At 35.1% G+C, this 19,004-nt stretch overlaps 1 protein-coding gene across 3 annotated transcripts in view; it reads right to left on the bottom strand.

Moving 5' to 3' along the window:
• luzp2 (leucine zipper protein 2) overlaps positions 1 to 19,004 on the bottom strand; it is a 255,851-nt gene that overhangs the window by 235,719 nt on the left and 1,128 nt on the right.

Genomic DNA, 19,004 nt, shown 5'->3' on the forward strand with positions numbered 1-19,004 from the left:
AATGTATACTTTGTTATATTATATGAAATATGCATTTAATAAACCTGGTTTACCCTTAATTGACTCAAATCAAAGATTAATATTTGGACAAATTTTATTTACCAAACATCACCACCAGATGATATTAAAGTTCATTTCCATTGGTGACCATGTACAGTAAGCATGAACCCTATGTCTCTTTATGGCTTCAACTATATGAACCACTTTTTGTTAATATTCTTTACAATGTTTGTATAGTAAACATGAAATGTTAAACTAGCATGGGCAGTTTGGTGGAATTTAATGCGAATTAAAACATTTTAAAACTGTGACATACAGTTATATTAGCCCCCTTAAATTATTAGACCGCTTATTTATTTTTTCCCCAATTTCTGTTTAAGGGAGAGAACATTTTTTCAACACATTTCTAAACATAATAATTTTAATAACTCATTTCTAATAACTGATTTATTTTATCTTTACCATGATGACTGTAAATAATATTTTACTAGATATTTTTAAGACACTTCTATACAGCTTAAAGTGACATTTAAAGGCTTAACTAGGTTAATTAAGTTAACTAGGCAGGTTAGGGGAATTAGGCAAGTTATTGTATAACAGTGGTTTGTTCTGTAGATTATCGAGAAAAAATATAGCTTAAAGGGGCTAATAATTTTGTCCCTAAAATGGTACATAAAAAATTCAAAACTGCTTTTATTCTAGCCGAAATAAAACAAATAAGACTTTCTCCAGAAGAAAAAATATTATCAGACATACTGTGGAAATGTCCTTGCTCTGTTAATTATCTTTTGGAATATTTAAAAAAGAAGAAAAAAAATCAAAGGGGGCTAATAATTCTGACTTTAACTGTATGTATTATATGTGGCGCTCCATCACAAACTGAGAATATTTACTTTTCTTATAACATTGAAAACATATTCAGATAATTGTTTTCTAAAATTAATAAATGTGCCATCTTTTGAGGTCTCTAAAAATGTGCATCCTTGTAAAAAACACTCTGGTGAGTATATTTGTAGCAAAATAATAAACAACTATTGCTCAGTAATATCCAACAAAAACTAGATATGCAGCTTAACCCTTAATTTTTTAACTTTCAAACTTTTATAGCTTGTTATGATTGCTTTATGTTTAGACAATATTATTGTTTACAATTTTAAGCTAAAATGGTCCCACAATAAAGTACATGGGTTTTAACCTAATAATGTTTCTACAAAAAACTGTGGTAAACATAAGTTGGAGCTTTTCAATATAGTTCATCATTATTACATTCAATTTTTTAATCTAGGATTTAATAACAATATAGAGAAGTAAACAAAAGAATCCTGTTATACAGTACAGTGACAGTCACAGAGTTAAAATACATGTAGCTGTTTTGTTTGTTATTGCTGGTGTAACTGAAGCATGAGTTATGAAAGCTCCACCTCTTTCTGCAAAGGGAGCAGCAGCTCATTTGCATATAAACATGAAAACTGTATGCTTTTACTTTCACCCAAAAAAAGATTTTGAGCATGGGATGATAAATATTATGTGAGATATATTGAAATAAAACACTCACATATGGATTCCAGGAAAACCTATGCAAAAAGTTAAATCTTCCAAATGAATAGGAATAACATGACAACCCTAAATAACAAATAAAATATAGCATTTGTTTCTCTGTTCTTCTAGTTATTTTGAAACAAACACAAACATGATGCGAAAACACTTTCCTCCTCATTTCACTGCACACCACTGATCTTTACTGAATAATGGAGGATTTCTCGTCTTTTGCCGATTTTATTCACACCTCTTTCTGAAAGCTTTTCTGTTATGAAAGGAAAAACAGCCTCCAGCAGGGGTGTATCTGAGGAGAAAGCAGTAGCTCTCATGCTGTTAGTGTGTTTTTGAATGTGCTTACTGTTTGCTGAGGTTGTGGCAACGTTCTCCATGTGCACAGTGCTCTTACTCCAGCACAGCTTCCTATGTGAATGTACATTCAGTAACATACAGTACCGTTACTTACAAAAACAAAATGCTGTATGTCACACAAGATTTGAACTCAAAACCCTTTGCACTCCAATCAAGAAATGTAAACTATTGACAGTGGTGAGAGGAGTACTGAAAACTCATACTCAAGTAAAAGTAACATTACTTGCCCAAAATTGTACAGCAAGTAGAGTTTAAGTATCTGTTGTAAATATTACTCAAAGTATAATTAAAAGGTAGCCCTTTTAAAAGTCAAGAGTAGTAAGTAGTGAGTTTTATGTTGTAAAAAGCTGATGCATTTACAGGTAATTTATGGATGCATGTGTGTGTAAACGTAACATTCTGTAGTGCCTGTAGTTATTGTTTAAAGCAGGCCCAAAATTTTTCGTATGAAGGGCCAAAAACAAATATCATTGAGTGGTGTGGGCAGAAGATGAGCATACATTTACATTAAGGTTTCAATGGGTACTTTTATAATTCATTTCAAAATATTTATAAATAAATAGAAAACATTACTTTAAATCACTTAACATAATGCAAAATATTTGCAATTTTCCCAGGGATTTTGCAGCTGGAAGAGGATCCGCTGCATAAAACATATGCTGGATAAGTTGGTGGTTCATTCCGCTGTGGCAACCCCTGATTAATAAAGAGACTAAGCCAAAAAGAAAATGACTGAATAAATGAATATAATTTGCAAGTCTCTGCATTGTCTTCTATCCACCAGGTACATTTTAAACTCAATTTGATCCATTCAAAACATTTAAAATGAAACATTTAATTTCAGTAAGTTTGTTTGTTTGTTTGTTTTTTCTTTTTTGTAGTTTAAAAATAAAACAAATAAAAGGTTACATAAAATGAAATGACAACATCTTAACAATCTCTATCATTCTCTCTCTCTTCTCAGATGGGATGGCGGGCCAAATCAAAGGTTACCATGGGCCAACTTTGGCCCGCAGGCCCTAGTTTGGGCATCTCTGGTTTAAAACCATTTAGTTTATCATACAGTAAACATGCATCATCTTCTCATAAGTGACATTCATTCAAAAGAGTCTCTAGCTCATTGCATGTTAAGTATCTTGGACACTTTTAATGCTTCCAAACAGCTTGCTGTATGTCTTAAGTTCAGTATAATGTGATTTACTTTCTTTGATTTAATTAAACAGTAATCCCAGGACTGATTTTGCTAATCCCCGTGGACAGCAATTATTAAAGTAGTGACTGCAGGTTGTAGAAAATAGTGGAGTAAAAGTACTAATACAGCACTAAAAATGTACTTAAGGGAAAGTAAAAGTAAAAATCTTGAAAACTAGTTATTAAATTACAGTTCCTGAGAAAAACTACTCAATTGAAGTAGTTGGAGTATTTTGTAATTTGTTACTTAACACCACTGACTATTCATCAAGCTGGATTTTTCAAAAAGGATACAAACATTAAGATGGCCGAAAACACCAATGGCTTACTGAGTTTATCAGAAATACAACATCAGTTCTTGGTGTAAAGAAAAACACCACCGACTATGCTGTTGAAGTTATTTACATGATTTTCTACATTTAGTTTCTAACTGTAATGTTAATAAATTGTTGACATTCCGATTTGAATTGGAAATGAGCAAACGCTGCAACAAAGCCCAAGATCACACACTATTTATAAATCAAAAGAGTATAAAATTATATTCAAATATATGTACATTCAGTAGTTGTCTGTCTGTTATTTTTTCCTCGATAGCAAGCTGCCACAGATGTTATAAAACCGAAGGCAGTTAGTACAGGACACAAATTTTAAATCCTACAATTACATTACGTGTGACAGTCCCCAATCCCCATCACTTTATTAAACAGTTTCTGTGCCTTTTTTGTCTCTGTTCCCATTTAAATTTGTTTCACAAGATGTTGACATGGTTTCTAACTTAAAGGCACATGAAACACATTTACATTACTCTCAGGACTATCAATATTCAACCAAAGCTGTGCATAAACATAGCCTACTTTCCTGCTTGTTCATGCATCTCTGAACATTTTTCAAAAAATAAAAGCAGATCGCATGTATCTTTTATTCATTACTCCCAACCGTTCACCTTCTTTTCAGGCCATTAGTCATCATCAGGCGCTCTGGAAACACCAGGTGTCATGAAGGTCGTGCCACAGTTTAAGTGATGAGCTCAAGAAGGCAAAAATGATGCTTGTTTCACCGTTGGATTTTAAAAGCCTGAGTCTTTAATGGTCCCCTGAAGTGCCTAGAAATGCCCAGATTTGTTCAAAGCTTTTGTGATGCAGATTTGTGACGTAACTTCAGCTGAAACAGGAAGAGAGGGCAGAACTATAAAGTAGCTCCTCGACTATTTATAAATAGCCAATAGCATTTCGTTTTTATCACCGCTCTGTCAGTCAGAGTCGTTGAACTATAGAACATCTGAAAGGCTGATTTATACTTCTTCATGGAGTGTTCGCTGTACCCCACGGTGCATACCTTTGTAGCCAACATCATTGTGGGGATTTATACTTCTGCCTGGATTCTGACTGTGTTGCTCTGCAATAACATTTCAAATGCTCGAAGGTGATGGGGTTTCCATGCTCTTCTGTGTCAAGTTTCTTTGCCCAAGTTTTGAGTTATTCTGGAAATGAGTGCGATGTAGATCAAACACATACCACAAACTCACACTAATTCGAGAAGGAAATGTTCAGCAGCTTTAATCAAAACATAAACACAAAGCAAATGTATTCATACAGAGCTCATCTGCATTACTTGAGACCAGTGGTGTAAAGTAACTAATAACAAATACTCAAATTACTGTAATTGAGTAGTTTTCCTCAGAAACTGTAATTTACAAAGTAGTTTTATAAATGTGTACTTTTACTCTTCCTTGAATACATTTTTAGGGCATTAATTAGTACTTTTACTCCACTACATTCCTTCAACCTGCAGTCACTACTTTATTTTTCTTGTCTATGGGGATTAGAAAAATCAGTCATGTGATTCCTGTCCAATCAAATCGCACATAGAAGGTAAATCATCTCGTAATAAGCTACCTCAAAACATGGCCAATTTATAATCGCAGCAAACTGTTTGGAAGCATTAAAAGTGTCCAAGAAGATGTCCAAAATCTATACATGCATTGACCCAGAGGCTGTTTTGATGCATGTCACTGATGAGAAGATGGCGGATGTTTACTTTATGATGACAGAAATTACCTTAAACACCCAGCAGACGCAAGACCTCAACATGACGTTAGAATAATGTTGTACAGCAGTGTGTTGGAGACGTTGCATTTTGTTTGGAAATGAAACTCATACTGACGTCAGAACCCAAGGTCAGGCCAACTTCCAACCTAAAACCCACCAAATATCAACATCTAATGATGTTACAGCTTGATGTTGTGGGGTCGTTACCAGTATGACGTCTATCAGACATTGAATTTTGGTTGCCATACCTGATGAATAAATGTCAGTATTTGACGTTAATATAATGTTAGTTTTAGATGTTGGGTCGACGTTGGATTTTGGTTACTTTCTAACAACCTAATGACCAAATATCAACGTCATTTGTTGTAATTATTAGACATCAAAATAACATTGTTCTTAGCATGGCTAGATGTTGAATTTTGGTCACCTGATGTCACAACCTAAATCTAACCTAATATTAACTTCGTTGTGTGCCTGCTGGGTGATAACTAAATGCACTAAAGAATTATGTTTACACACTAACCCAAATTACATATAAACGCATCCGTTTTTAACAGCGTAATTCTCACTACTCTTGAGTACTTTTAAAAGGGCGACTTTTTACTCAAGGTGACGCAGTGGCCTCACAGCAAGAAGGTCGCTGAGTTGCTGGTTCGAACCTTGGCTCAGCTCAGTTGGCACTTCTGTGTGGAGTTTGCATGTTCTCCCGGCATTTGTGTTGGTTTCCTCTAGGTGCTACGATTTCCCCCACAGTCCAAAGACATGCGGTACAGGTGAAATGGGTAGGCTAGTGTCCGTAGTGTATGAGTGTGTGTATGAATGAGTGTGTGGCTGTTTCCCAGAGATGGGTTGCGGCTGGAAGGGCATCTGCTTCATAAAAAAAACTTGATGCATAAGTTGGTGGTTCATTCCGCTGTGGCAACCCCGGATTAATAAAGGGCATAAGCCCACAAGAAAAAGAATGAATGAATGAATGAATGGCTTTTTACTCATACTTTGAGTAATATTTACAACCTATATTTTTACTCTACTTGCACTAGATTTTTAGGCAAGTAATGGTACTTTTACTTAAGGATGACCTTTCAGTACTCTTTACACCACTGCTGCTGGGCCATGCACTACAAAATGTTACTTTTAGACACATAAACAAATTACATGTCCATTTACATCTACATTTAGTCATTTAGCGGACGCTTTTATCCAAAGTGACTTACAAATGAGGACAAGGAAGCAATTTACACAACTATAAAAGCAACAATGAATAAGTGCTGTAGACAAGTTTCAGGTGTGTAAAGTCTAAGAAGTAAAAGCATTAGTAATGTAAGAATTTTTTTTCTTTTTTTTTTTGAGTACAGTTAGTGGTATAGCTGTACATTATAGTATGTAGTATATTGGTATATACATGTTAATACATCAGCTTTTTGCAGTGTACACTCAATTTATTTATTTTTATTTATTTATTTTTTTAAATTAGCTGAAACAACACAATTCTTGAGATTTCTTTAGGAGAGCTTCATTTTTATGGGTTCAATCCACATAAATATGTTCAATCCACAAAACTAAATCAATTTGTGTTGTGACAACATGAATGAATTGTGTGAAACTCTTGAGTACTTTTGAAAGGACTACTTTTTACTCATACCTTGAGGAATATTTGCAACAGATACTTTTACTCTACATTTTACTCTACATATTAGGTAGTGCTTTAACTTAAGTATGATTTTTCTGTACTCTTTCCACTACTAAGTATTGTCAACTTATGTTACCCATACTCAAATCTGGTCCTCAGGTCTGACCTATCTAAGTGCACACACACGATTGAGAGGTGAGAGCACAGACACACACACACACACAGTGAGCAGTGCCCGGGGAGCAATTAGGGGTTAGGTGCATTGCTATGGGGCAACTCAGATGGGTATTGAAGATGAAGAGATTGCAGTTCATTCACTCCCCCATCTTCAATTCCTGCTGGGACCGGGAATCAAACCTGCATCTTTTTAATTATGAATCCAACTCCCTAAACAGGTCACAGCTGCCCCTTCATCTTACAGTAGTTACACATTATGAGAGGCGGACATAAAGGTTCACATCAGGGTTTGTTTCTGGTTTCGGCAAAGGGTATGCGACTGTGTGAAGGCTATTGCCGAACCTATCACATGCACTCAATGCAGAAATATAAATTGGTCTTAACTGTGAACAGCAGCATTTTTGAGTCTTTACCTCTTTCTCCAGTTTAAAATACAGCATGCAGTGGAATTCAAGTGGGTTGGAAACATTGGTCCCACTTTATATAAAGTGTCCTGAGCTATTATGTACTTGCATCAAAATAAATACAATGTACTTAATGTGTTCAAAGTGTATTGCAGAATATAAATACAATGTACTTAATGTGTTCAAAGTGTATTGCAGAACATATGTTGTGCTATTGAGTTGAAATACAGGTAAGGTTTAGGACTGGTTTAGTGGTGTGTTGAAGTTTTAAGATGTAATGGATTGTCTGGCAGAGTGGATAACGCTGTTGCCTCTTGCCTCACAGCAAGAAGGGCACTGGTTTGAGCATTGGCTGGGTCAGTTGGCATTTCTGAATGGAGTTTGCATGTTCTCCCCATGTTTGCATGGATTTTCTCCGGGTGCTCCGGTTTCCCCAGTCCAAAGACATTTGCTATAGGTTAATTCATTCATTCCTTTTCTTGTCGACTTAGTCCCTATATTAAGTATATTGTAACTAATTATTGATTTTATTGTAAGAACATATTAGTTAAGGCCACATAATTTAATCTGAAACATTTTGTGCCGACTCAAGCCTGATTTATACTTCTGTATTTAGTGATTGCAATAAACCCAAGTGCGCTCATATAGCATGTAGCATGTAGAATATATAGCATGTGATATTGTGAGCTAGTATAGTGGGATTTATATTGTACACTGTGTTGCATTCCTTTGCAGGAGTTTTGGGTTTTTGCTAGAAATGTGTGTGATGCTAAGAATGGGGTTCATGGAAGAAAGAGAAGAGAACCAGGTGCATGTCAAGCACATTAAACGTTAGAATTGACTTTACTATGTGAGTGTTGTTAGAATGCATGTAGTCGAGTATAGTTAACAGGATAATTTAATGCCCTCTGCTGCGTGTTGTCTAATGAACAGTGCTTATCTATACTGGATGAGAACAACTGAGCTAGAAGATAAAACGTTTAGGAGAGACAGCAGGAGAATCCAGACTGCAGCAAGTTATTCAAAGAATAACTTGTCAGAAGGGTCTTAATATGCCAAATTTGTATCTGTTGGCATTGTTTTGCTATCTAGAAAGTTCTGTTTTAAAGATCTAACATACTAATACATACATTTGCAAGGTGCATCAGGTTCCACATCAGGGTACGGTGGTATGGAAATAGAATGGGAATGGAATTGTGCAAATGCTACACCAAACTAACCTTGTGGACTTGATGCAAAAGTATAAATTGACCTTCACACATATAATCTGCTCTGTGCTGTTAATGTACTGCACCAGTCCATGTGACTTTGACACAAAATAAGCCTCCATTCGCTCCAATGGACAGCATATTTACACTGTCTGAAGTATTTATCCCCTATAAGGTGTGAGCGTGTGCCATTCACTAAATAGAAAACTGCAACTGTATATAAAAGACTTAATTTTCAATGTCCTAGTTGTCTTTATGTTGACTGTATTTGTGTGCGCAGTGCATTTTCCTCCCTCGGGGCGTGCCATAGAGGTGAGTGTATATGCACACTGCACATTTTAGCATCCTGGATATTGGGGTTACTTCCGTCATTTGTATGACTAATAGATGTAGAAGGGTTCAGATCAACCCTGTTCTGCTACCAGTAGTGTTGAGGTAAACCCTTAGCATTAATGCTTGGTTATCTTATAAAGGCCAGTTCAATTCAGATACTATTTGATTGTTCAAAATGTTATGAGAAATATTAAGCTTGAGGTAACGTTATGAATCAGATTTTGAATGCTTATTTCTTCTAAATGTGAATTTTGTTCCTGTTTTGGAGCACCCTAGCTTATAAACAAAGTAAAGCCCAACATATTGATACTAACACCAAAAAAAAAGCTGTAATTTTGACTTTAACTCTTTGAGATGGCATATTATACCTTTTGTTTATGTACTGCTAAATATTTTCTCATCAGGCAGAAAACATCCCTGTCACCGATAGCCCAAATGGAAGCAATTGTAATGTTGACATTTCTCATAAACGGCCTGAGTGGTAATCTTCCTCACCAGGTGTCTTAATTAGTTTATATGTTGTTGTAGCATAGCAAGGCTCAGTTTTTTGGTAATTTACTTTGTGACTATCTGACAGCCTGCTTCGTTGCCATGGCTCTTTGATTACAGTATGCTTCTCGAATTTCAATTTTCACTCTCTGTCAGGGCAAAAGCACAGGACACCTCTCCCAATCTAACCCCATCTGCATGCAGAGCCTCACACTTATCCCATTGTCTGTGCATTCAGAGCATCTCTGGAGAATCTCTTCTTCTGATTGGCTTCTCGTCAAATCCCACTTCAAACATCACACACGCATAAAACATATTGTCAATCCTGCAAAAACAGTAAGTGCTAAAACAATCTATTCCTTCTTAATGCATACTATATATGGTGATGACTATCTATCTATCTGTCTATCTATCTATCTATCTATCTATCTATCTATCTATCTATCTATCTATCTATCTATGTATCTATCTATCTGTCTGTCTGTCTGTCTGTCTGTCTGTCTGTCTGTCTGTCTGTCTGTCTGTCTGTCTGTCTGTCTGTCTTTCTGTCTGTCTGTCTGTCTGTCTGTCTGTCTGTCTGTCTGTCTGTCAATTTTTGTATGTAAATTTTTTAAGATCAAAAGTTGTATTTCCTAATGTTGGCTAATACACTACAACACAAATAAGCAATAAATGATAAGTAAAACTAATAAAAGTGAATAAATGCTGTTTAAAATCACATCGCCAATAGTTTGTTGATATATTAACTATAGTTAAACTAAATGTTTGCTAGGAGTTCATTCTGATTGTGAAATGCTAAACAATCACATTTATTTCGCAATGCTGTTGGGCTGAACCCAAAATAAATTCGAACAATATAACAATGTTCCTGCATCTGAAAAAAAAAAGAATTAAGGGAATGTCAAATTATAAATAAAGCTAAAAAGTAATCACAGTTTCTAATAGAAATCTCCCAGTGCACATAACAGATGTGACCCGAGCAGAGAAAGAGGTCTGTGAGGTGGCTGCCATGCATCACGCAGGTGAGCACAGAATAATGTTGGACCTTTTCCATTTACCACTCGCGATGCCAAGCACTCTGGGCGCGGTCACGCATGGGCACCTCTGGATCTGCCAGCAAATCTGTTCTATTCTCCAAACTGCCACGTGCTCCTCTCCACTCCCAACACAAGCTTGAGATATAGCCACAGCAGCTCCTTATTCTTTAGAAATCTATCAGTGACACATACGGGGAGAGGCTGTCAGATTAAAGCCAATGCGTCAGGCTGGATATTTTCAGATTTCAGAGGTTTAACCCCCAGGATGCTGCCGAAGTGGAGAGAAAAGACTAGACGAGAACAAAAACGGGAGCAAAAAGAAAAAATTCAGAAGTTTGAAACTAGGTTAACCTGAATTAGAAGCTACATTATCTGTCTGCACAAACCAGCATGCAGGTTTCACTAGCGAAACACTAAAACCACAAGAGAAACCGTGTCCACATGACCATCACTCATCAATGTGTTCTGGCTGTTTGGTTTACATTTACTAATATTTCTATGTCTGTACACTCTCAGAAATAGAGCCACAAAAGTTGTTACTGGGGAAATACCTTATCTTTTAAAAAGATAGGCTATATATATATATATATATATATATATATATATATATATATATATATATATATATATATATATACTCAAACGTGAGTTTTTAAAACACACATTTGGAAAAAAAATTAACAATACCCACCACATTGCTTTTTTTTTTTTTTTTTTTTTTTTCAATCAAAGGTCCAGTATGTAGTGGTTTAACTAGATATTGCAGTCCAAATTCAAAATAACAACATAGGGATTGTGAATTATGTAGCCAGAAGTATGTATGGCTGCATTTCATCTTTAAAATGAACAATACGGGGGGTATGATGCTGTTCCTTTTCGTGTTTACCAGCTGACTGCTTACCAGCTGAACTCTTACCTCCGTATAGATGGCTTTCCCGCTGTAACCAGTTTGCGTAGTAGCTTGCCATGTATGTCAGTGGACTTGAGATACAGAGAGGAGTTGACCACAATGACAAGGTTCGAGTCCGACGAAGAATGGTTCCAGAAAGTGGGTAAGACAAAAACAGAAGCCAAAAAATAAGTAACACTATATCAAAATACTATTGGTTGGGTTTAAAGAAGAAGCAGCGCGGGTCAATCGATTAGTCAGTCAGTCAGTCAGTCAGATTACAGTGGCCTCTGGTGGATTTTCGTGAGAACAGCAATTGCAAAAGGCACTCACGAGGGAAATTTGAGATTTGAAAAAGCATACACAGTGGCCTCTGGTTGATTCGTAAAAACAAAAACGAAAACAAAAGAGAAACATACCTCCTGCAACGTATTTGGCGCTCTACAAAAATGTATATAGTACGTGTATATGGTACGTTTTCAAAATGAGCCTGGGTTACAAAATAGTGCCCCCTCCAGCTCTGATATGATGCACATATAGGTTGCCTGATTGAGGACAGCAGCATTTCAGGTATCAATATGGAAATGAAACTCTGGCTAAATAATTGGGTAAACTGGCAGTGGGTGGAGTTATCCAATGTTTTGGTTTGTTCATAGTTACCCAAATATGGGGTTAAATAACCAAAATAAATTTTTAGAAAGCATTAGTTCCCTTAAAACTACAGAAGTGTACTATTTAAAAAAAAGTACCTTCCCTGTGACAACATTTGTACCTTTATTTTCTGAAAGTGCATAATAAAAATCAATGGGGATAAAGTGTTGTTCAGAACCCAGCTAACTTTCACTGAATGTACAAAGAGTTTTCTTCAAAACATATTTTCTGAAAAAGTAAGTTGGTTAACCAAGTTAACCATATTCAGAAGCTACATTATCTGAGTTTGCGCAAAGCAGCATGCCAGTTTCACTAACAAATCCAAGCACACATATGAAACAGAACCACATGACCATCACTCATCAGAGTGTTCACAGCAAATTCTGCTAGTGCGCTCGCCGACAAGAATGACTCCTATCAAGGGAACAATCAGGGTTTCCATGGCAACCATAAAGCATCATTCAAGGTCATTATTCACACAAAGCAGGAATGGAATATTTTATCGCATCCCAGTCGCTGGAGCGCAAGGATATCAGCAAGAATGTTCGAGCCATTAAAACACAAGATTTATGGGTAATGATCGGACCCATAGAGCACGGCTATGAGACATATGACCCCCTCCCACCAGCCACTGTGTCATCGATCCACACCGCAATGAGTTTGTCTTCCCAGTCATTTTCCGACATGACACCGCTGCCTCCGAGGCTTTGCCCGATAAAAACAAAAGACTGAGGAACCTGCAAGGGTGGAAAAAAAGCACATGAGCAATTACATGACCTTATCCTGCCGCTCTTGATCTAGGTTTAAAATGGGAGTTCCCCACCTTTCGTCTTACATTTATACCTTTGCAAATGCTCTTTTTTTGACGTTTCAGTCGCTTCACTGGAGGCAAAGTTTTGGCAGAAGAGGCTGCCACGGTTCCCTACATCAAAGTTTGAGTCATCAGAGAGAGAGACTGCGATCCTGAGGGAGACGCTGCAGGCATGCGAGCGGAACTGAAAAGCACTGACAGTTGTAACAGTGAACTAAGCCACTTGAGCCGGGGAACCAAAACCCAGAGCCACAGTATAGAGGATGTGATAAAGAGACGTTTAACAACTTATCCGAGCAGATGTTAAAACTTTTTACAGACATGTTCTGGAATTGATCACTCAATCAAAGTCTAAAGTAACATGTTAAACGGAGAGTTCACAGCTAAGATTTAGATGCTGTCATCCTAGATTTATTATCCTGTTGTCAAAACCTAATGTATACGACTTCTCTTCTGTGGAACAACAAATGACTCAATGGTTTTGCTTTTTAATCTGAGAAAATAACAGATTAAATCACTGCACTGCGCAGATCAGTGATATATGTTTATTTTTTTTTTACTTTCTATATATTTAATTCATTAATTTGACTTTGACTTAGTCTCTGGTTTATTAGGGGTTGCCAAATATGTGCTGCAATCAGTTTTTAATGGTGATTTGGTGTTTGAAAATTTCTGAAAACTGTCATTGCTTGTTATTTTTGTAGACATACTGATACATTTTTCATGGTTCCTTGACGTGTTTATAATTTTAAAATAATAATATATGTAAATACATACAGTACCACAGTTGTTACTGGTTCTGGAATCTGATTGGCTGAGAGTTGAGTGCATTGTTCCACTGATTTACCCATGTGTATCACTCCACCTGCAGTGAGTGTAAAGCGGAGAACTAAACTCACCATACAGTAGTTTGACTGTGGTGGATGCAGTTGTTTAGAATTTTGTCATCTCTTTGATGGTTTCAGAGATGGGACTTCCAGCCAAGGTTAATAAAATTTGAAATTTGCTTTTCTTTCAGTACTATTTTTAACTTTACCATACATTTTAGCTTAATATTAGTTAATTTCATTATTAATGGTTTTGTTAGTTTTAGTTTTTATTTTGTCAACAAATTTCTATGAAGTTTTTATATATTTAGTTTTTATTTATTTATTTAGTTTTAGTTATTGTAATTTAGGGGAGCAAATAGAACACTTACAGTGTTGACCAAAGTTTTAATTTTGCACAGCCTACATTATCTCTTGTGCAAACCTCTTATCTGAACACAAACCACACAAATGTAATCTTAAATGTAAAAAATGACAATTATGATGAATTCAGACAAGCTTCTTACTATTAAAAATAGTATAGTTATTATATATATATATATATATATATATATATATATATATATATATATATATATATATATATATATATATATATATATATATATACATATATATATATATATACACACACACAAACACTCTCTCTGGCCACTTTATTAGCTACACCTGTCCAACTATCTAATCAGCCAATTACATGGCAGCATCTAAATGCATTTAGGCATGTAGACATGATCAAGATGATGTGATGCAGTTCAAACAGAGCATCAGAATGGGGAAGAAAGGTGATTTAAGTAACTTTGAACATGGCATGGTTGTTGCTGTCAGATGGGCTGGTCTGAGTATTTCAGAAACTGCTGATCTACTGGGATTTTCACGCGCAACCATCTCTAGGGTTTACAAAAAATGGTCTGAAAAAGAGAAAATATCCAGTGAGTGGAAGTTCAATGGGCGCAAATGACTTTGCCTGTTCTGATGAGTCCCAATTTCGGCTGCGACATTCGAATGGTAGGGTCAAAATTTGCCATCAACAACATGAAAGCATGGATCCTGCCTTGTAACAACGGTTCAGGCTAGTGGTGGTGGTGTAATGGTGTGGGGCATTTTCTTGGCACACTTTGGGCTCATTAGTACCAATTGATCATCGTGTCAGTGCCACAGTCTGCATGGGTATTGTTGCTGACCATGCCCATCCCTTTATGACCACAGTGTACCCATCTTCTGATGGCTACTTCCAGCAGGATAATGCAGTGATAATCCAGCATGTCATAAAATGCAAATCATCTCAGAATGGTTTCTTGAACATGACAATGAGTTCACTGTACCCAAATGGCCTCCACAGTCCCCAGAACTCAATCCAATAGAGCATCATGTTCATGTTATTTCATCTCCACCAAGACTACTTTTCTAATGGACACTTATGTTGGAGTCTGATGGATGCCTCTGTAGTGGGTAAATATGAATTATAATTCCTTTTATTTATTTTTAAGCAAACAATAGAAAAGGAAAATACATCTGCTTTTGTCCGCTATATAGCACTAGCGGATACAATTTATATAAATATACAAAAATTCCAATTTTTAATAATTTATTTTAAACCTTCATTACCATGAACATTTATTATTTATACCTGACTGAAAATATTTACACATCTACATGATTCCATGAGAAATGTATGGCCTTGTATGAATGCATTAAAAGTTCTGGCACATACAGTGATGAATGACCAAAGCAATGATGTATAGAGCGTAACACGTACAAACCCCAATGCTTATGTAAACCCAGGGTGTTGAAAATGTATACATGCATTAATGGTAATTTTCTTTCACTGTCCAGGATTCACTGTGTTTTATGGGTGTGCGGCAAGGTCACGCTTGCCCTTTCAAATGAAGTTCCCAATTCATTCATCAGCCATAGCGTGACCTATTCATCACCCACACCCAGGCATGTCATGCACATGTGGCTGTGGAAGAATTCAATTACTTCAAATAGGCAGCGTCTTACCTCATCTTGCCATTTCTGCGCTACTTATGAAGCTCTAATGAAATTGTTCAGTACAGTTCTTTTTGGAGTAGGTTTCCCTAAACATCAAATGCTTATGCAGCATAATGTAATCATCTCTCTGTACAGTCTAAAATGCTGAATAGTACGGCTTGCTGATTTATACATGTGTAGTTCAATACACTTGTCTGTTGAGCTTTGCAGACCAGTAAGCAGAATTGATGAAATGTTGGTGTAGATTGTGAGAAAGTGGTTTACTGCTGAGCTGGGATTCTGGGTATCTAAATGAGAGCCACGCACACATATTTTATGACCGCCTTTTTAAAGAGAGTATCTGAAGGAAGTTGTTTAAAAATGGAAGCAAACAACGAAAGTGTAGTGCTATGCTTTTAATGTTTAAAAACGAAAATTCTACACTTATTAATAATTGGAAATTTAGATTTTTTTAAATATATACTGTGGTTTGTAACTTCACTGGTGTTTTCAGTTTTTGATCTGCATTGTGGGACTTTTTTAAAGAATAAATAGTAAAATATGTACTTTCAGCTCATTACTTGTTTTTGTACAGTAGTTTTTATGAAAAAAAAAAACATATATTTTGTCAACCTTCAAAAAAATATTTAAAAGTCTTTAAAATTTAAACTTTTCTTTAAAATTATTAAACTTTTCTAGTTTAAATGTAGGTTAATTAATACAATGTGAAAACATAAATTTAGAGAAAACACACGTCACAAAATTTATCAAATTGCTGCCAATTGTTTGCAAATTATTTAATATGCTTACATTGTACACATATTGTGCAAGATTATAACCAGCAATTAAATTAAATATGCAGTATGTACACTGTAAAGAATCATATGATCAATCAGTCATGTCAGAATGCTTTTAGTTCATTGTAATTTGTTAATTTAAGTTAATCATGTTATAACCTAATTATATAAGTTATGCAAGCTGTTTTAAGTCAGTTAAACGTAATATAAGTTCAATGGACTCATAAGGTTAATTAATTCAGCTTAAAAATGTAAGGCAAACAGGATTTTTTACAGTGTAGGCTTGACTGGTGGTTGAACTAGGTACTGCAGTCCAAATTCAAAACATTTGAGAGGGTTTTTTCCCTCAGCTCCTCCCCTGAAGACTCCACGTAATTGCAGGTTGCCAGATTAGAGCAAGCATGCCTGACGATCGAGCTTTACAATGTAAGCTGCTCAGCTAATGTATATATTTGTAATATTTATAATATTTTGCTAATCAAAAACCACCGCATGTGGATTTTTATAAGTCTGAATCCGCATCTCATTCCAGAGGCTGCTGCTGTCCTCCAGAGGTCACATTTTCAGCCGTGTTTCAATATACTGAAACAGCATTTATGACTGAAATTAAATATGCTGTTTTAAGATAATCTAGGACGGCGAAATATAGTTGGGTAAAGCGGTAATGGGTGGAGTTACACAGAATAAAGCAAAGACAGACATTCTGACACAGAATGAACATTTCGAAGGAGACTAATAATTTTTACATTGTTTTTCAGATAAACATGTTCACTTAGCAGTTTCTTAAAGATCTGCAAACATATTACGGTTTTATTAGAAAAGGCTAAAACTTACACACAACACCTTTAATATGATGTTAAAAAAAACACAAAAATAAATAGTATCACAACAGACAAAAATAAAGTAGACTGCTGTGAAATAATAATGCTCAGTCTGGGGGAAATCAGGGGAAATTAGGGCAAGTGCCATTTTTTACACCACTTGAGTCACTGTTGGTTGCTGCTTTTACGCCTCGCTGCACTGTATCTTAATGGTTCAGAGTGTGAACATGTGCCATTTTGAATCGTCTTCGGTGCTTCAGTAATACCAAATGAATAGAATAATATCTTAATCGCTATAAGCTAACATTATAAAGACAAATTTATATTTTCACTTCAATATGAGCTCAAAGAATCAAAGAGAAAGAGAAGGTCATGGGTTTGATTCCCAAGATAAATCATAATAAAACAGGTCCCTTGAATAATATTTGAGTTGTTCCTACCATGTGCATAAAAGTTGTCGTGATATGTACAATTACTATACCGTGTATACATAAATTGTGTTCTGATACAGAAAGATTTATTTGCACAGTAAAACATCACAGGTGTCATCACCAGGAGAATGCTCAGAGCAGTCACATCTTGGCTTTTATGGAAAAATTCATCTGAGAATTTGAAAAGAAAGTTCAAATGCATGTTTGACACTGGCCTAATGAGAATCTAAAGATGTGACTCAGAGACTGGTCTTGATAAATGCCTTACATTAAGTAAAAGCAAGTGAGATTAATTTCTTGTCAAGTTAAAAGATAACCCCATTAGCATACTTTATTCAAGAACCTTTGATTTGATTGTATAACGTTTGGACTGTGATCAGAGGAGTACATGGATCTAATTTAAATAATATTACTAGTTGTAACAAATAAAAGTAAAATATATGGTAAGCAATTATGGTACCACTTTACAATAAGCTAACAGTTTGTAACAAGAATAACTTACTAAAGGCATTACTGTCATTACAATATTTATTAATCTTTAAAGTTCTCCTTATTGTTCATGCTCAGATCACACACACACACACACACACACACACACACATATATATATTTTTTTTTTTTCTTTCATTAATGTATTTAAAAATGTAGAAATTGATATTAACTAACTTTAATTGATTAGTATTAGTTATTATATTAGTTATTTGAATGTGACCTTATTGTAAGGTATAATGGGAGCTATAATGACTATGTTTACAAAAAAATGTCTTATTAATGATGATTAATATTAACAACAATAATAATGTTATAAAAAATTTGAATATTTAAAAAATATATGTATAATGCATTGTTACTTAATAAAGAAAAATATGTTTTATGTGTTGTATTTTTTTTAAATGAGCACCCATGACCACAAAACAAATAGTATTGCTCAGTTTTGACATTTATTCATCAAATGAAAGCTGAATCGAAAGCTGAAACTGAAAGCTGAAACTGAAAGCTGAATTCTATTGATGTATGATTATTTTTAGAATTAGACAATATTTTGAATAATTGAATAGAACTTTTTGAATGTGTGAGTTTAAAAAAAAATGATAAAATAATGAGTTTTTGGCAAAGAATATTATTTTTTAAAAATAGGATTTGATATATTTAAGAAATTTACTGAAATGTATTCTGGAAGATGATCTTTACATACAATTTTAATCATTTTGGCATGAAATAAAAATCAATCATTTTGACTCATCAATGTATTGTTGGGTTTTCCCACAAACAAATGCTACCTGTTCAATTTGATATTGGTTTTGTGGTCCAGGGTCTATTTTCAGTACAAATGAGATTAAAATATTTAACACTTTATCAGTTGTTAACCACACAATAT

The sequence above is a fragment of the Danio rerio genome, chromosome 18 (genome assembly GCF_049306965.1).
Source record: "Danio rerio strain Tuebingen ecotype United States chromosome 18, GRCz12tu, whole genome shotgun sequence".
NCBI classification, from domain to species: domain Eukaryota; kingdom Metazoa; phylum Chordata; class Actinopteri; order Cypriniformes; family Danionidae; genus Danio; species Danio rerio.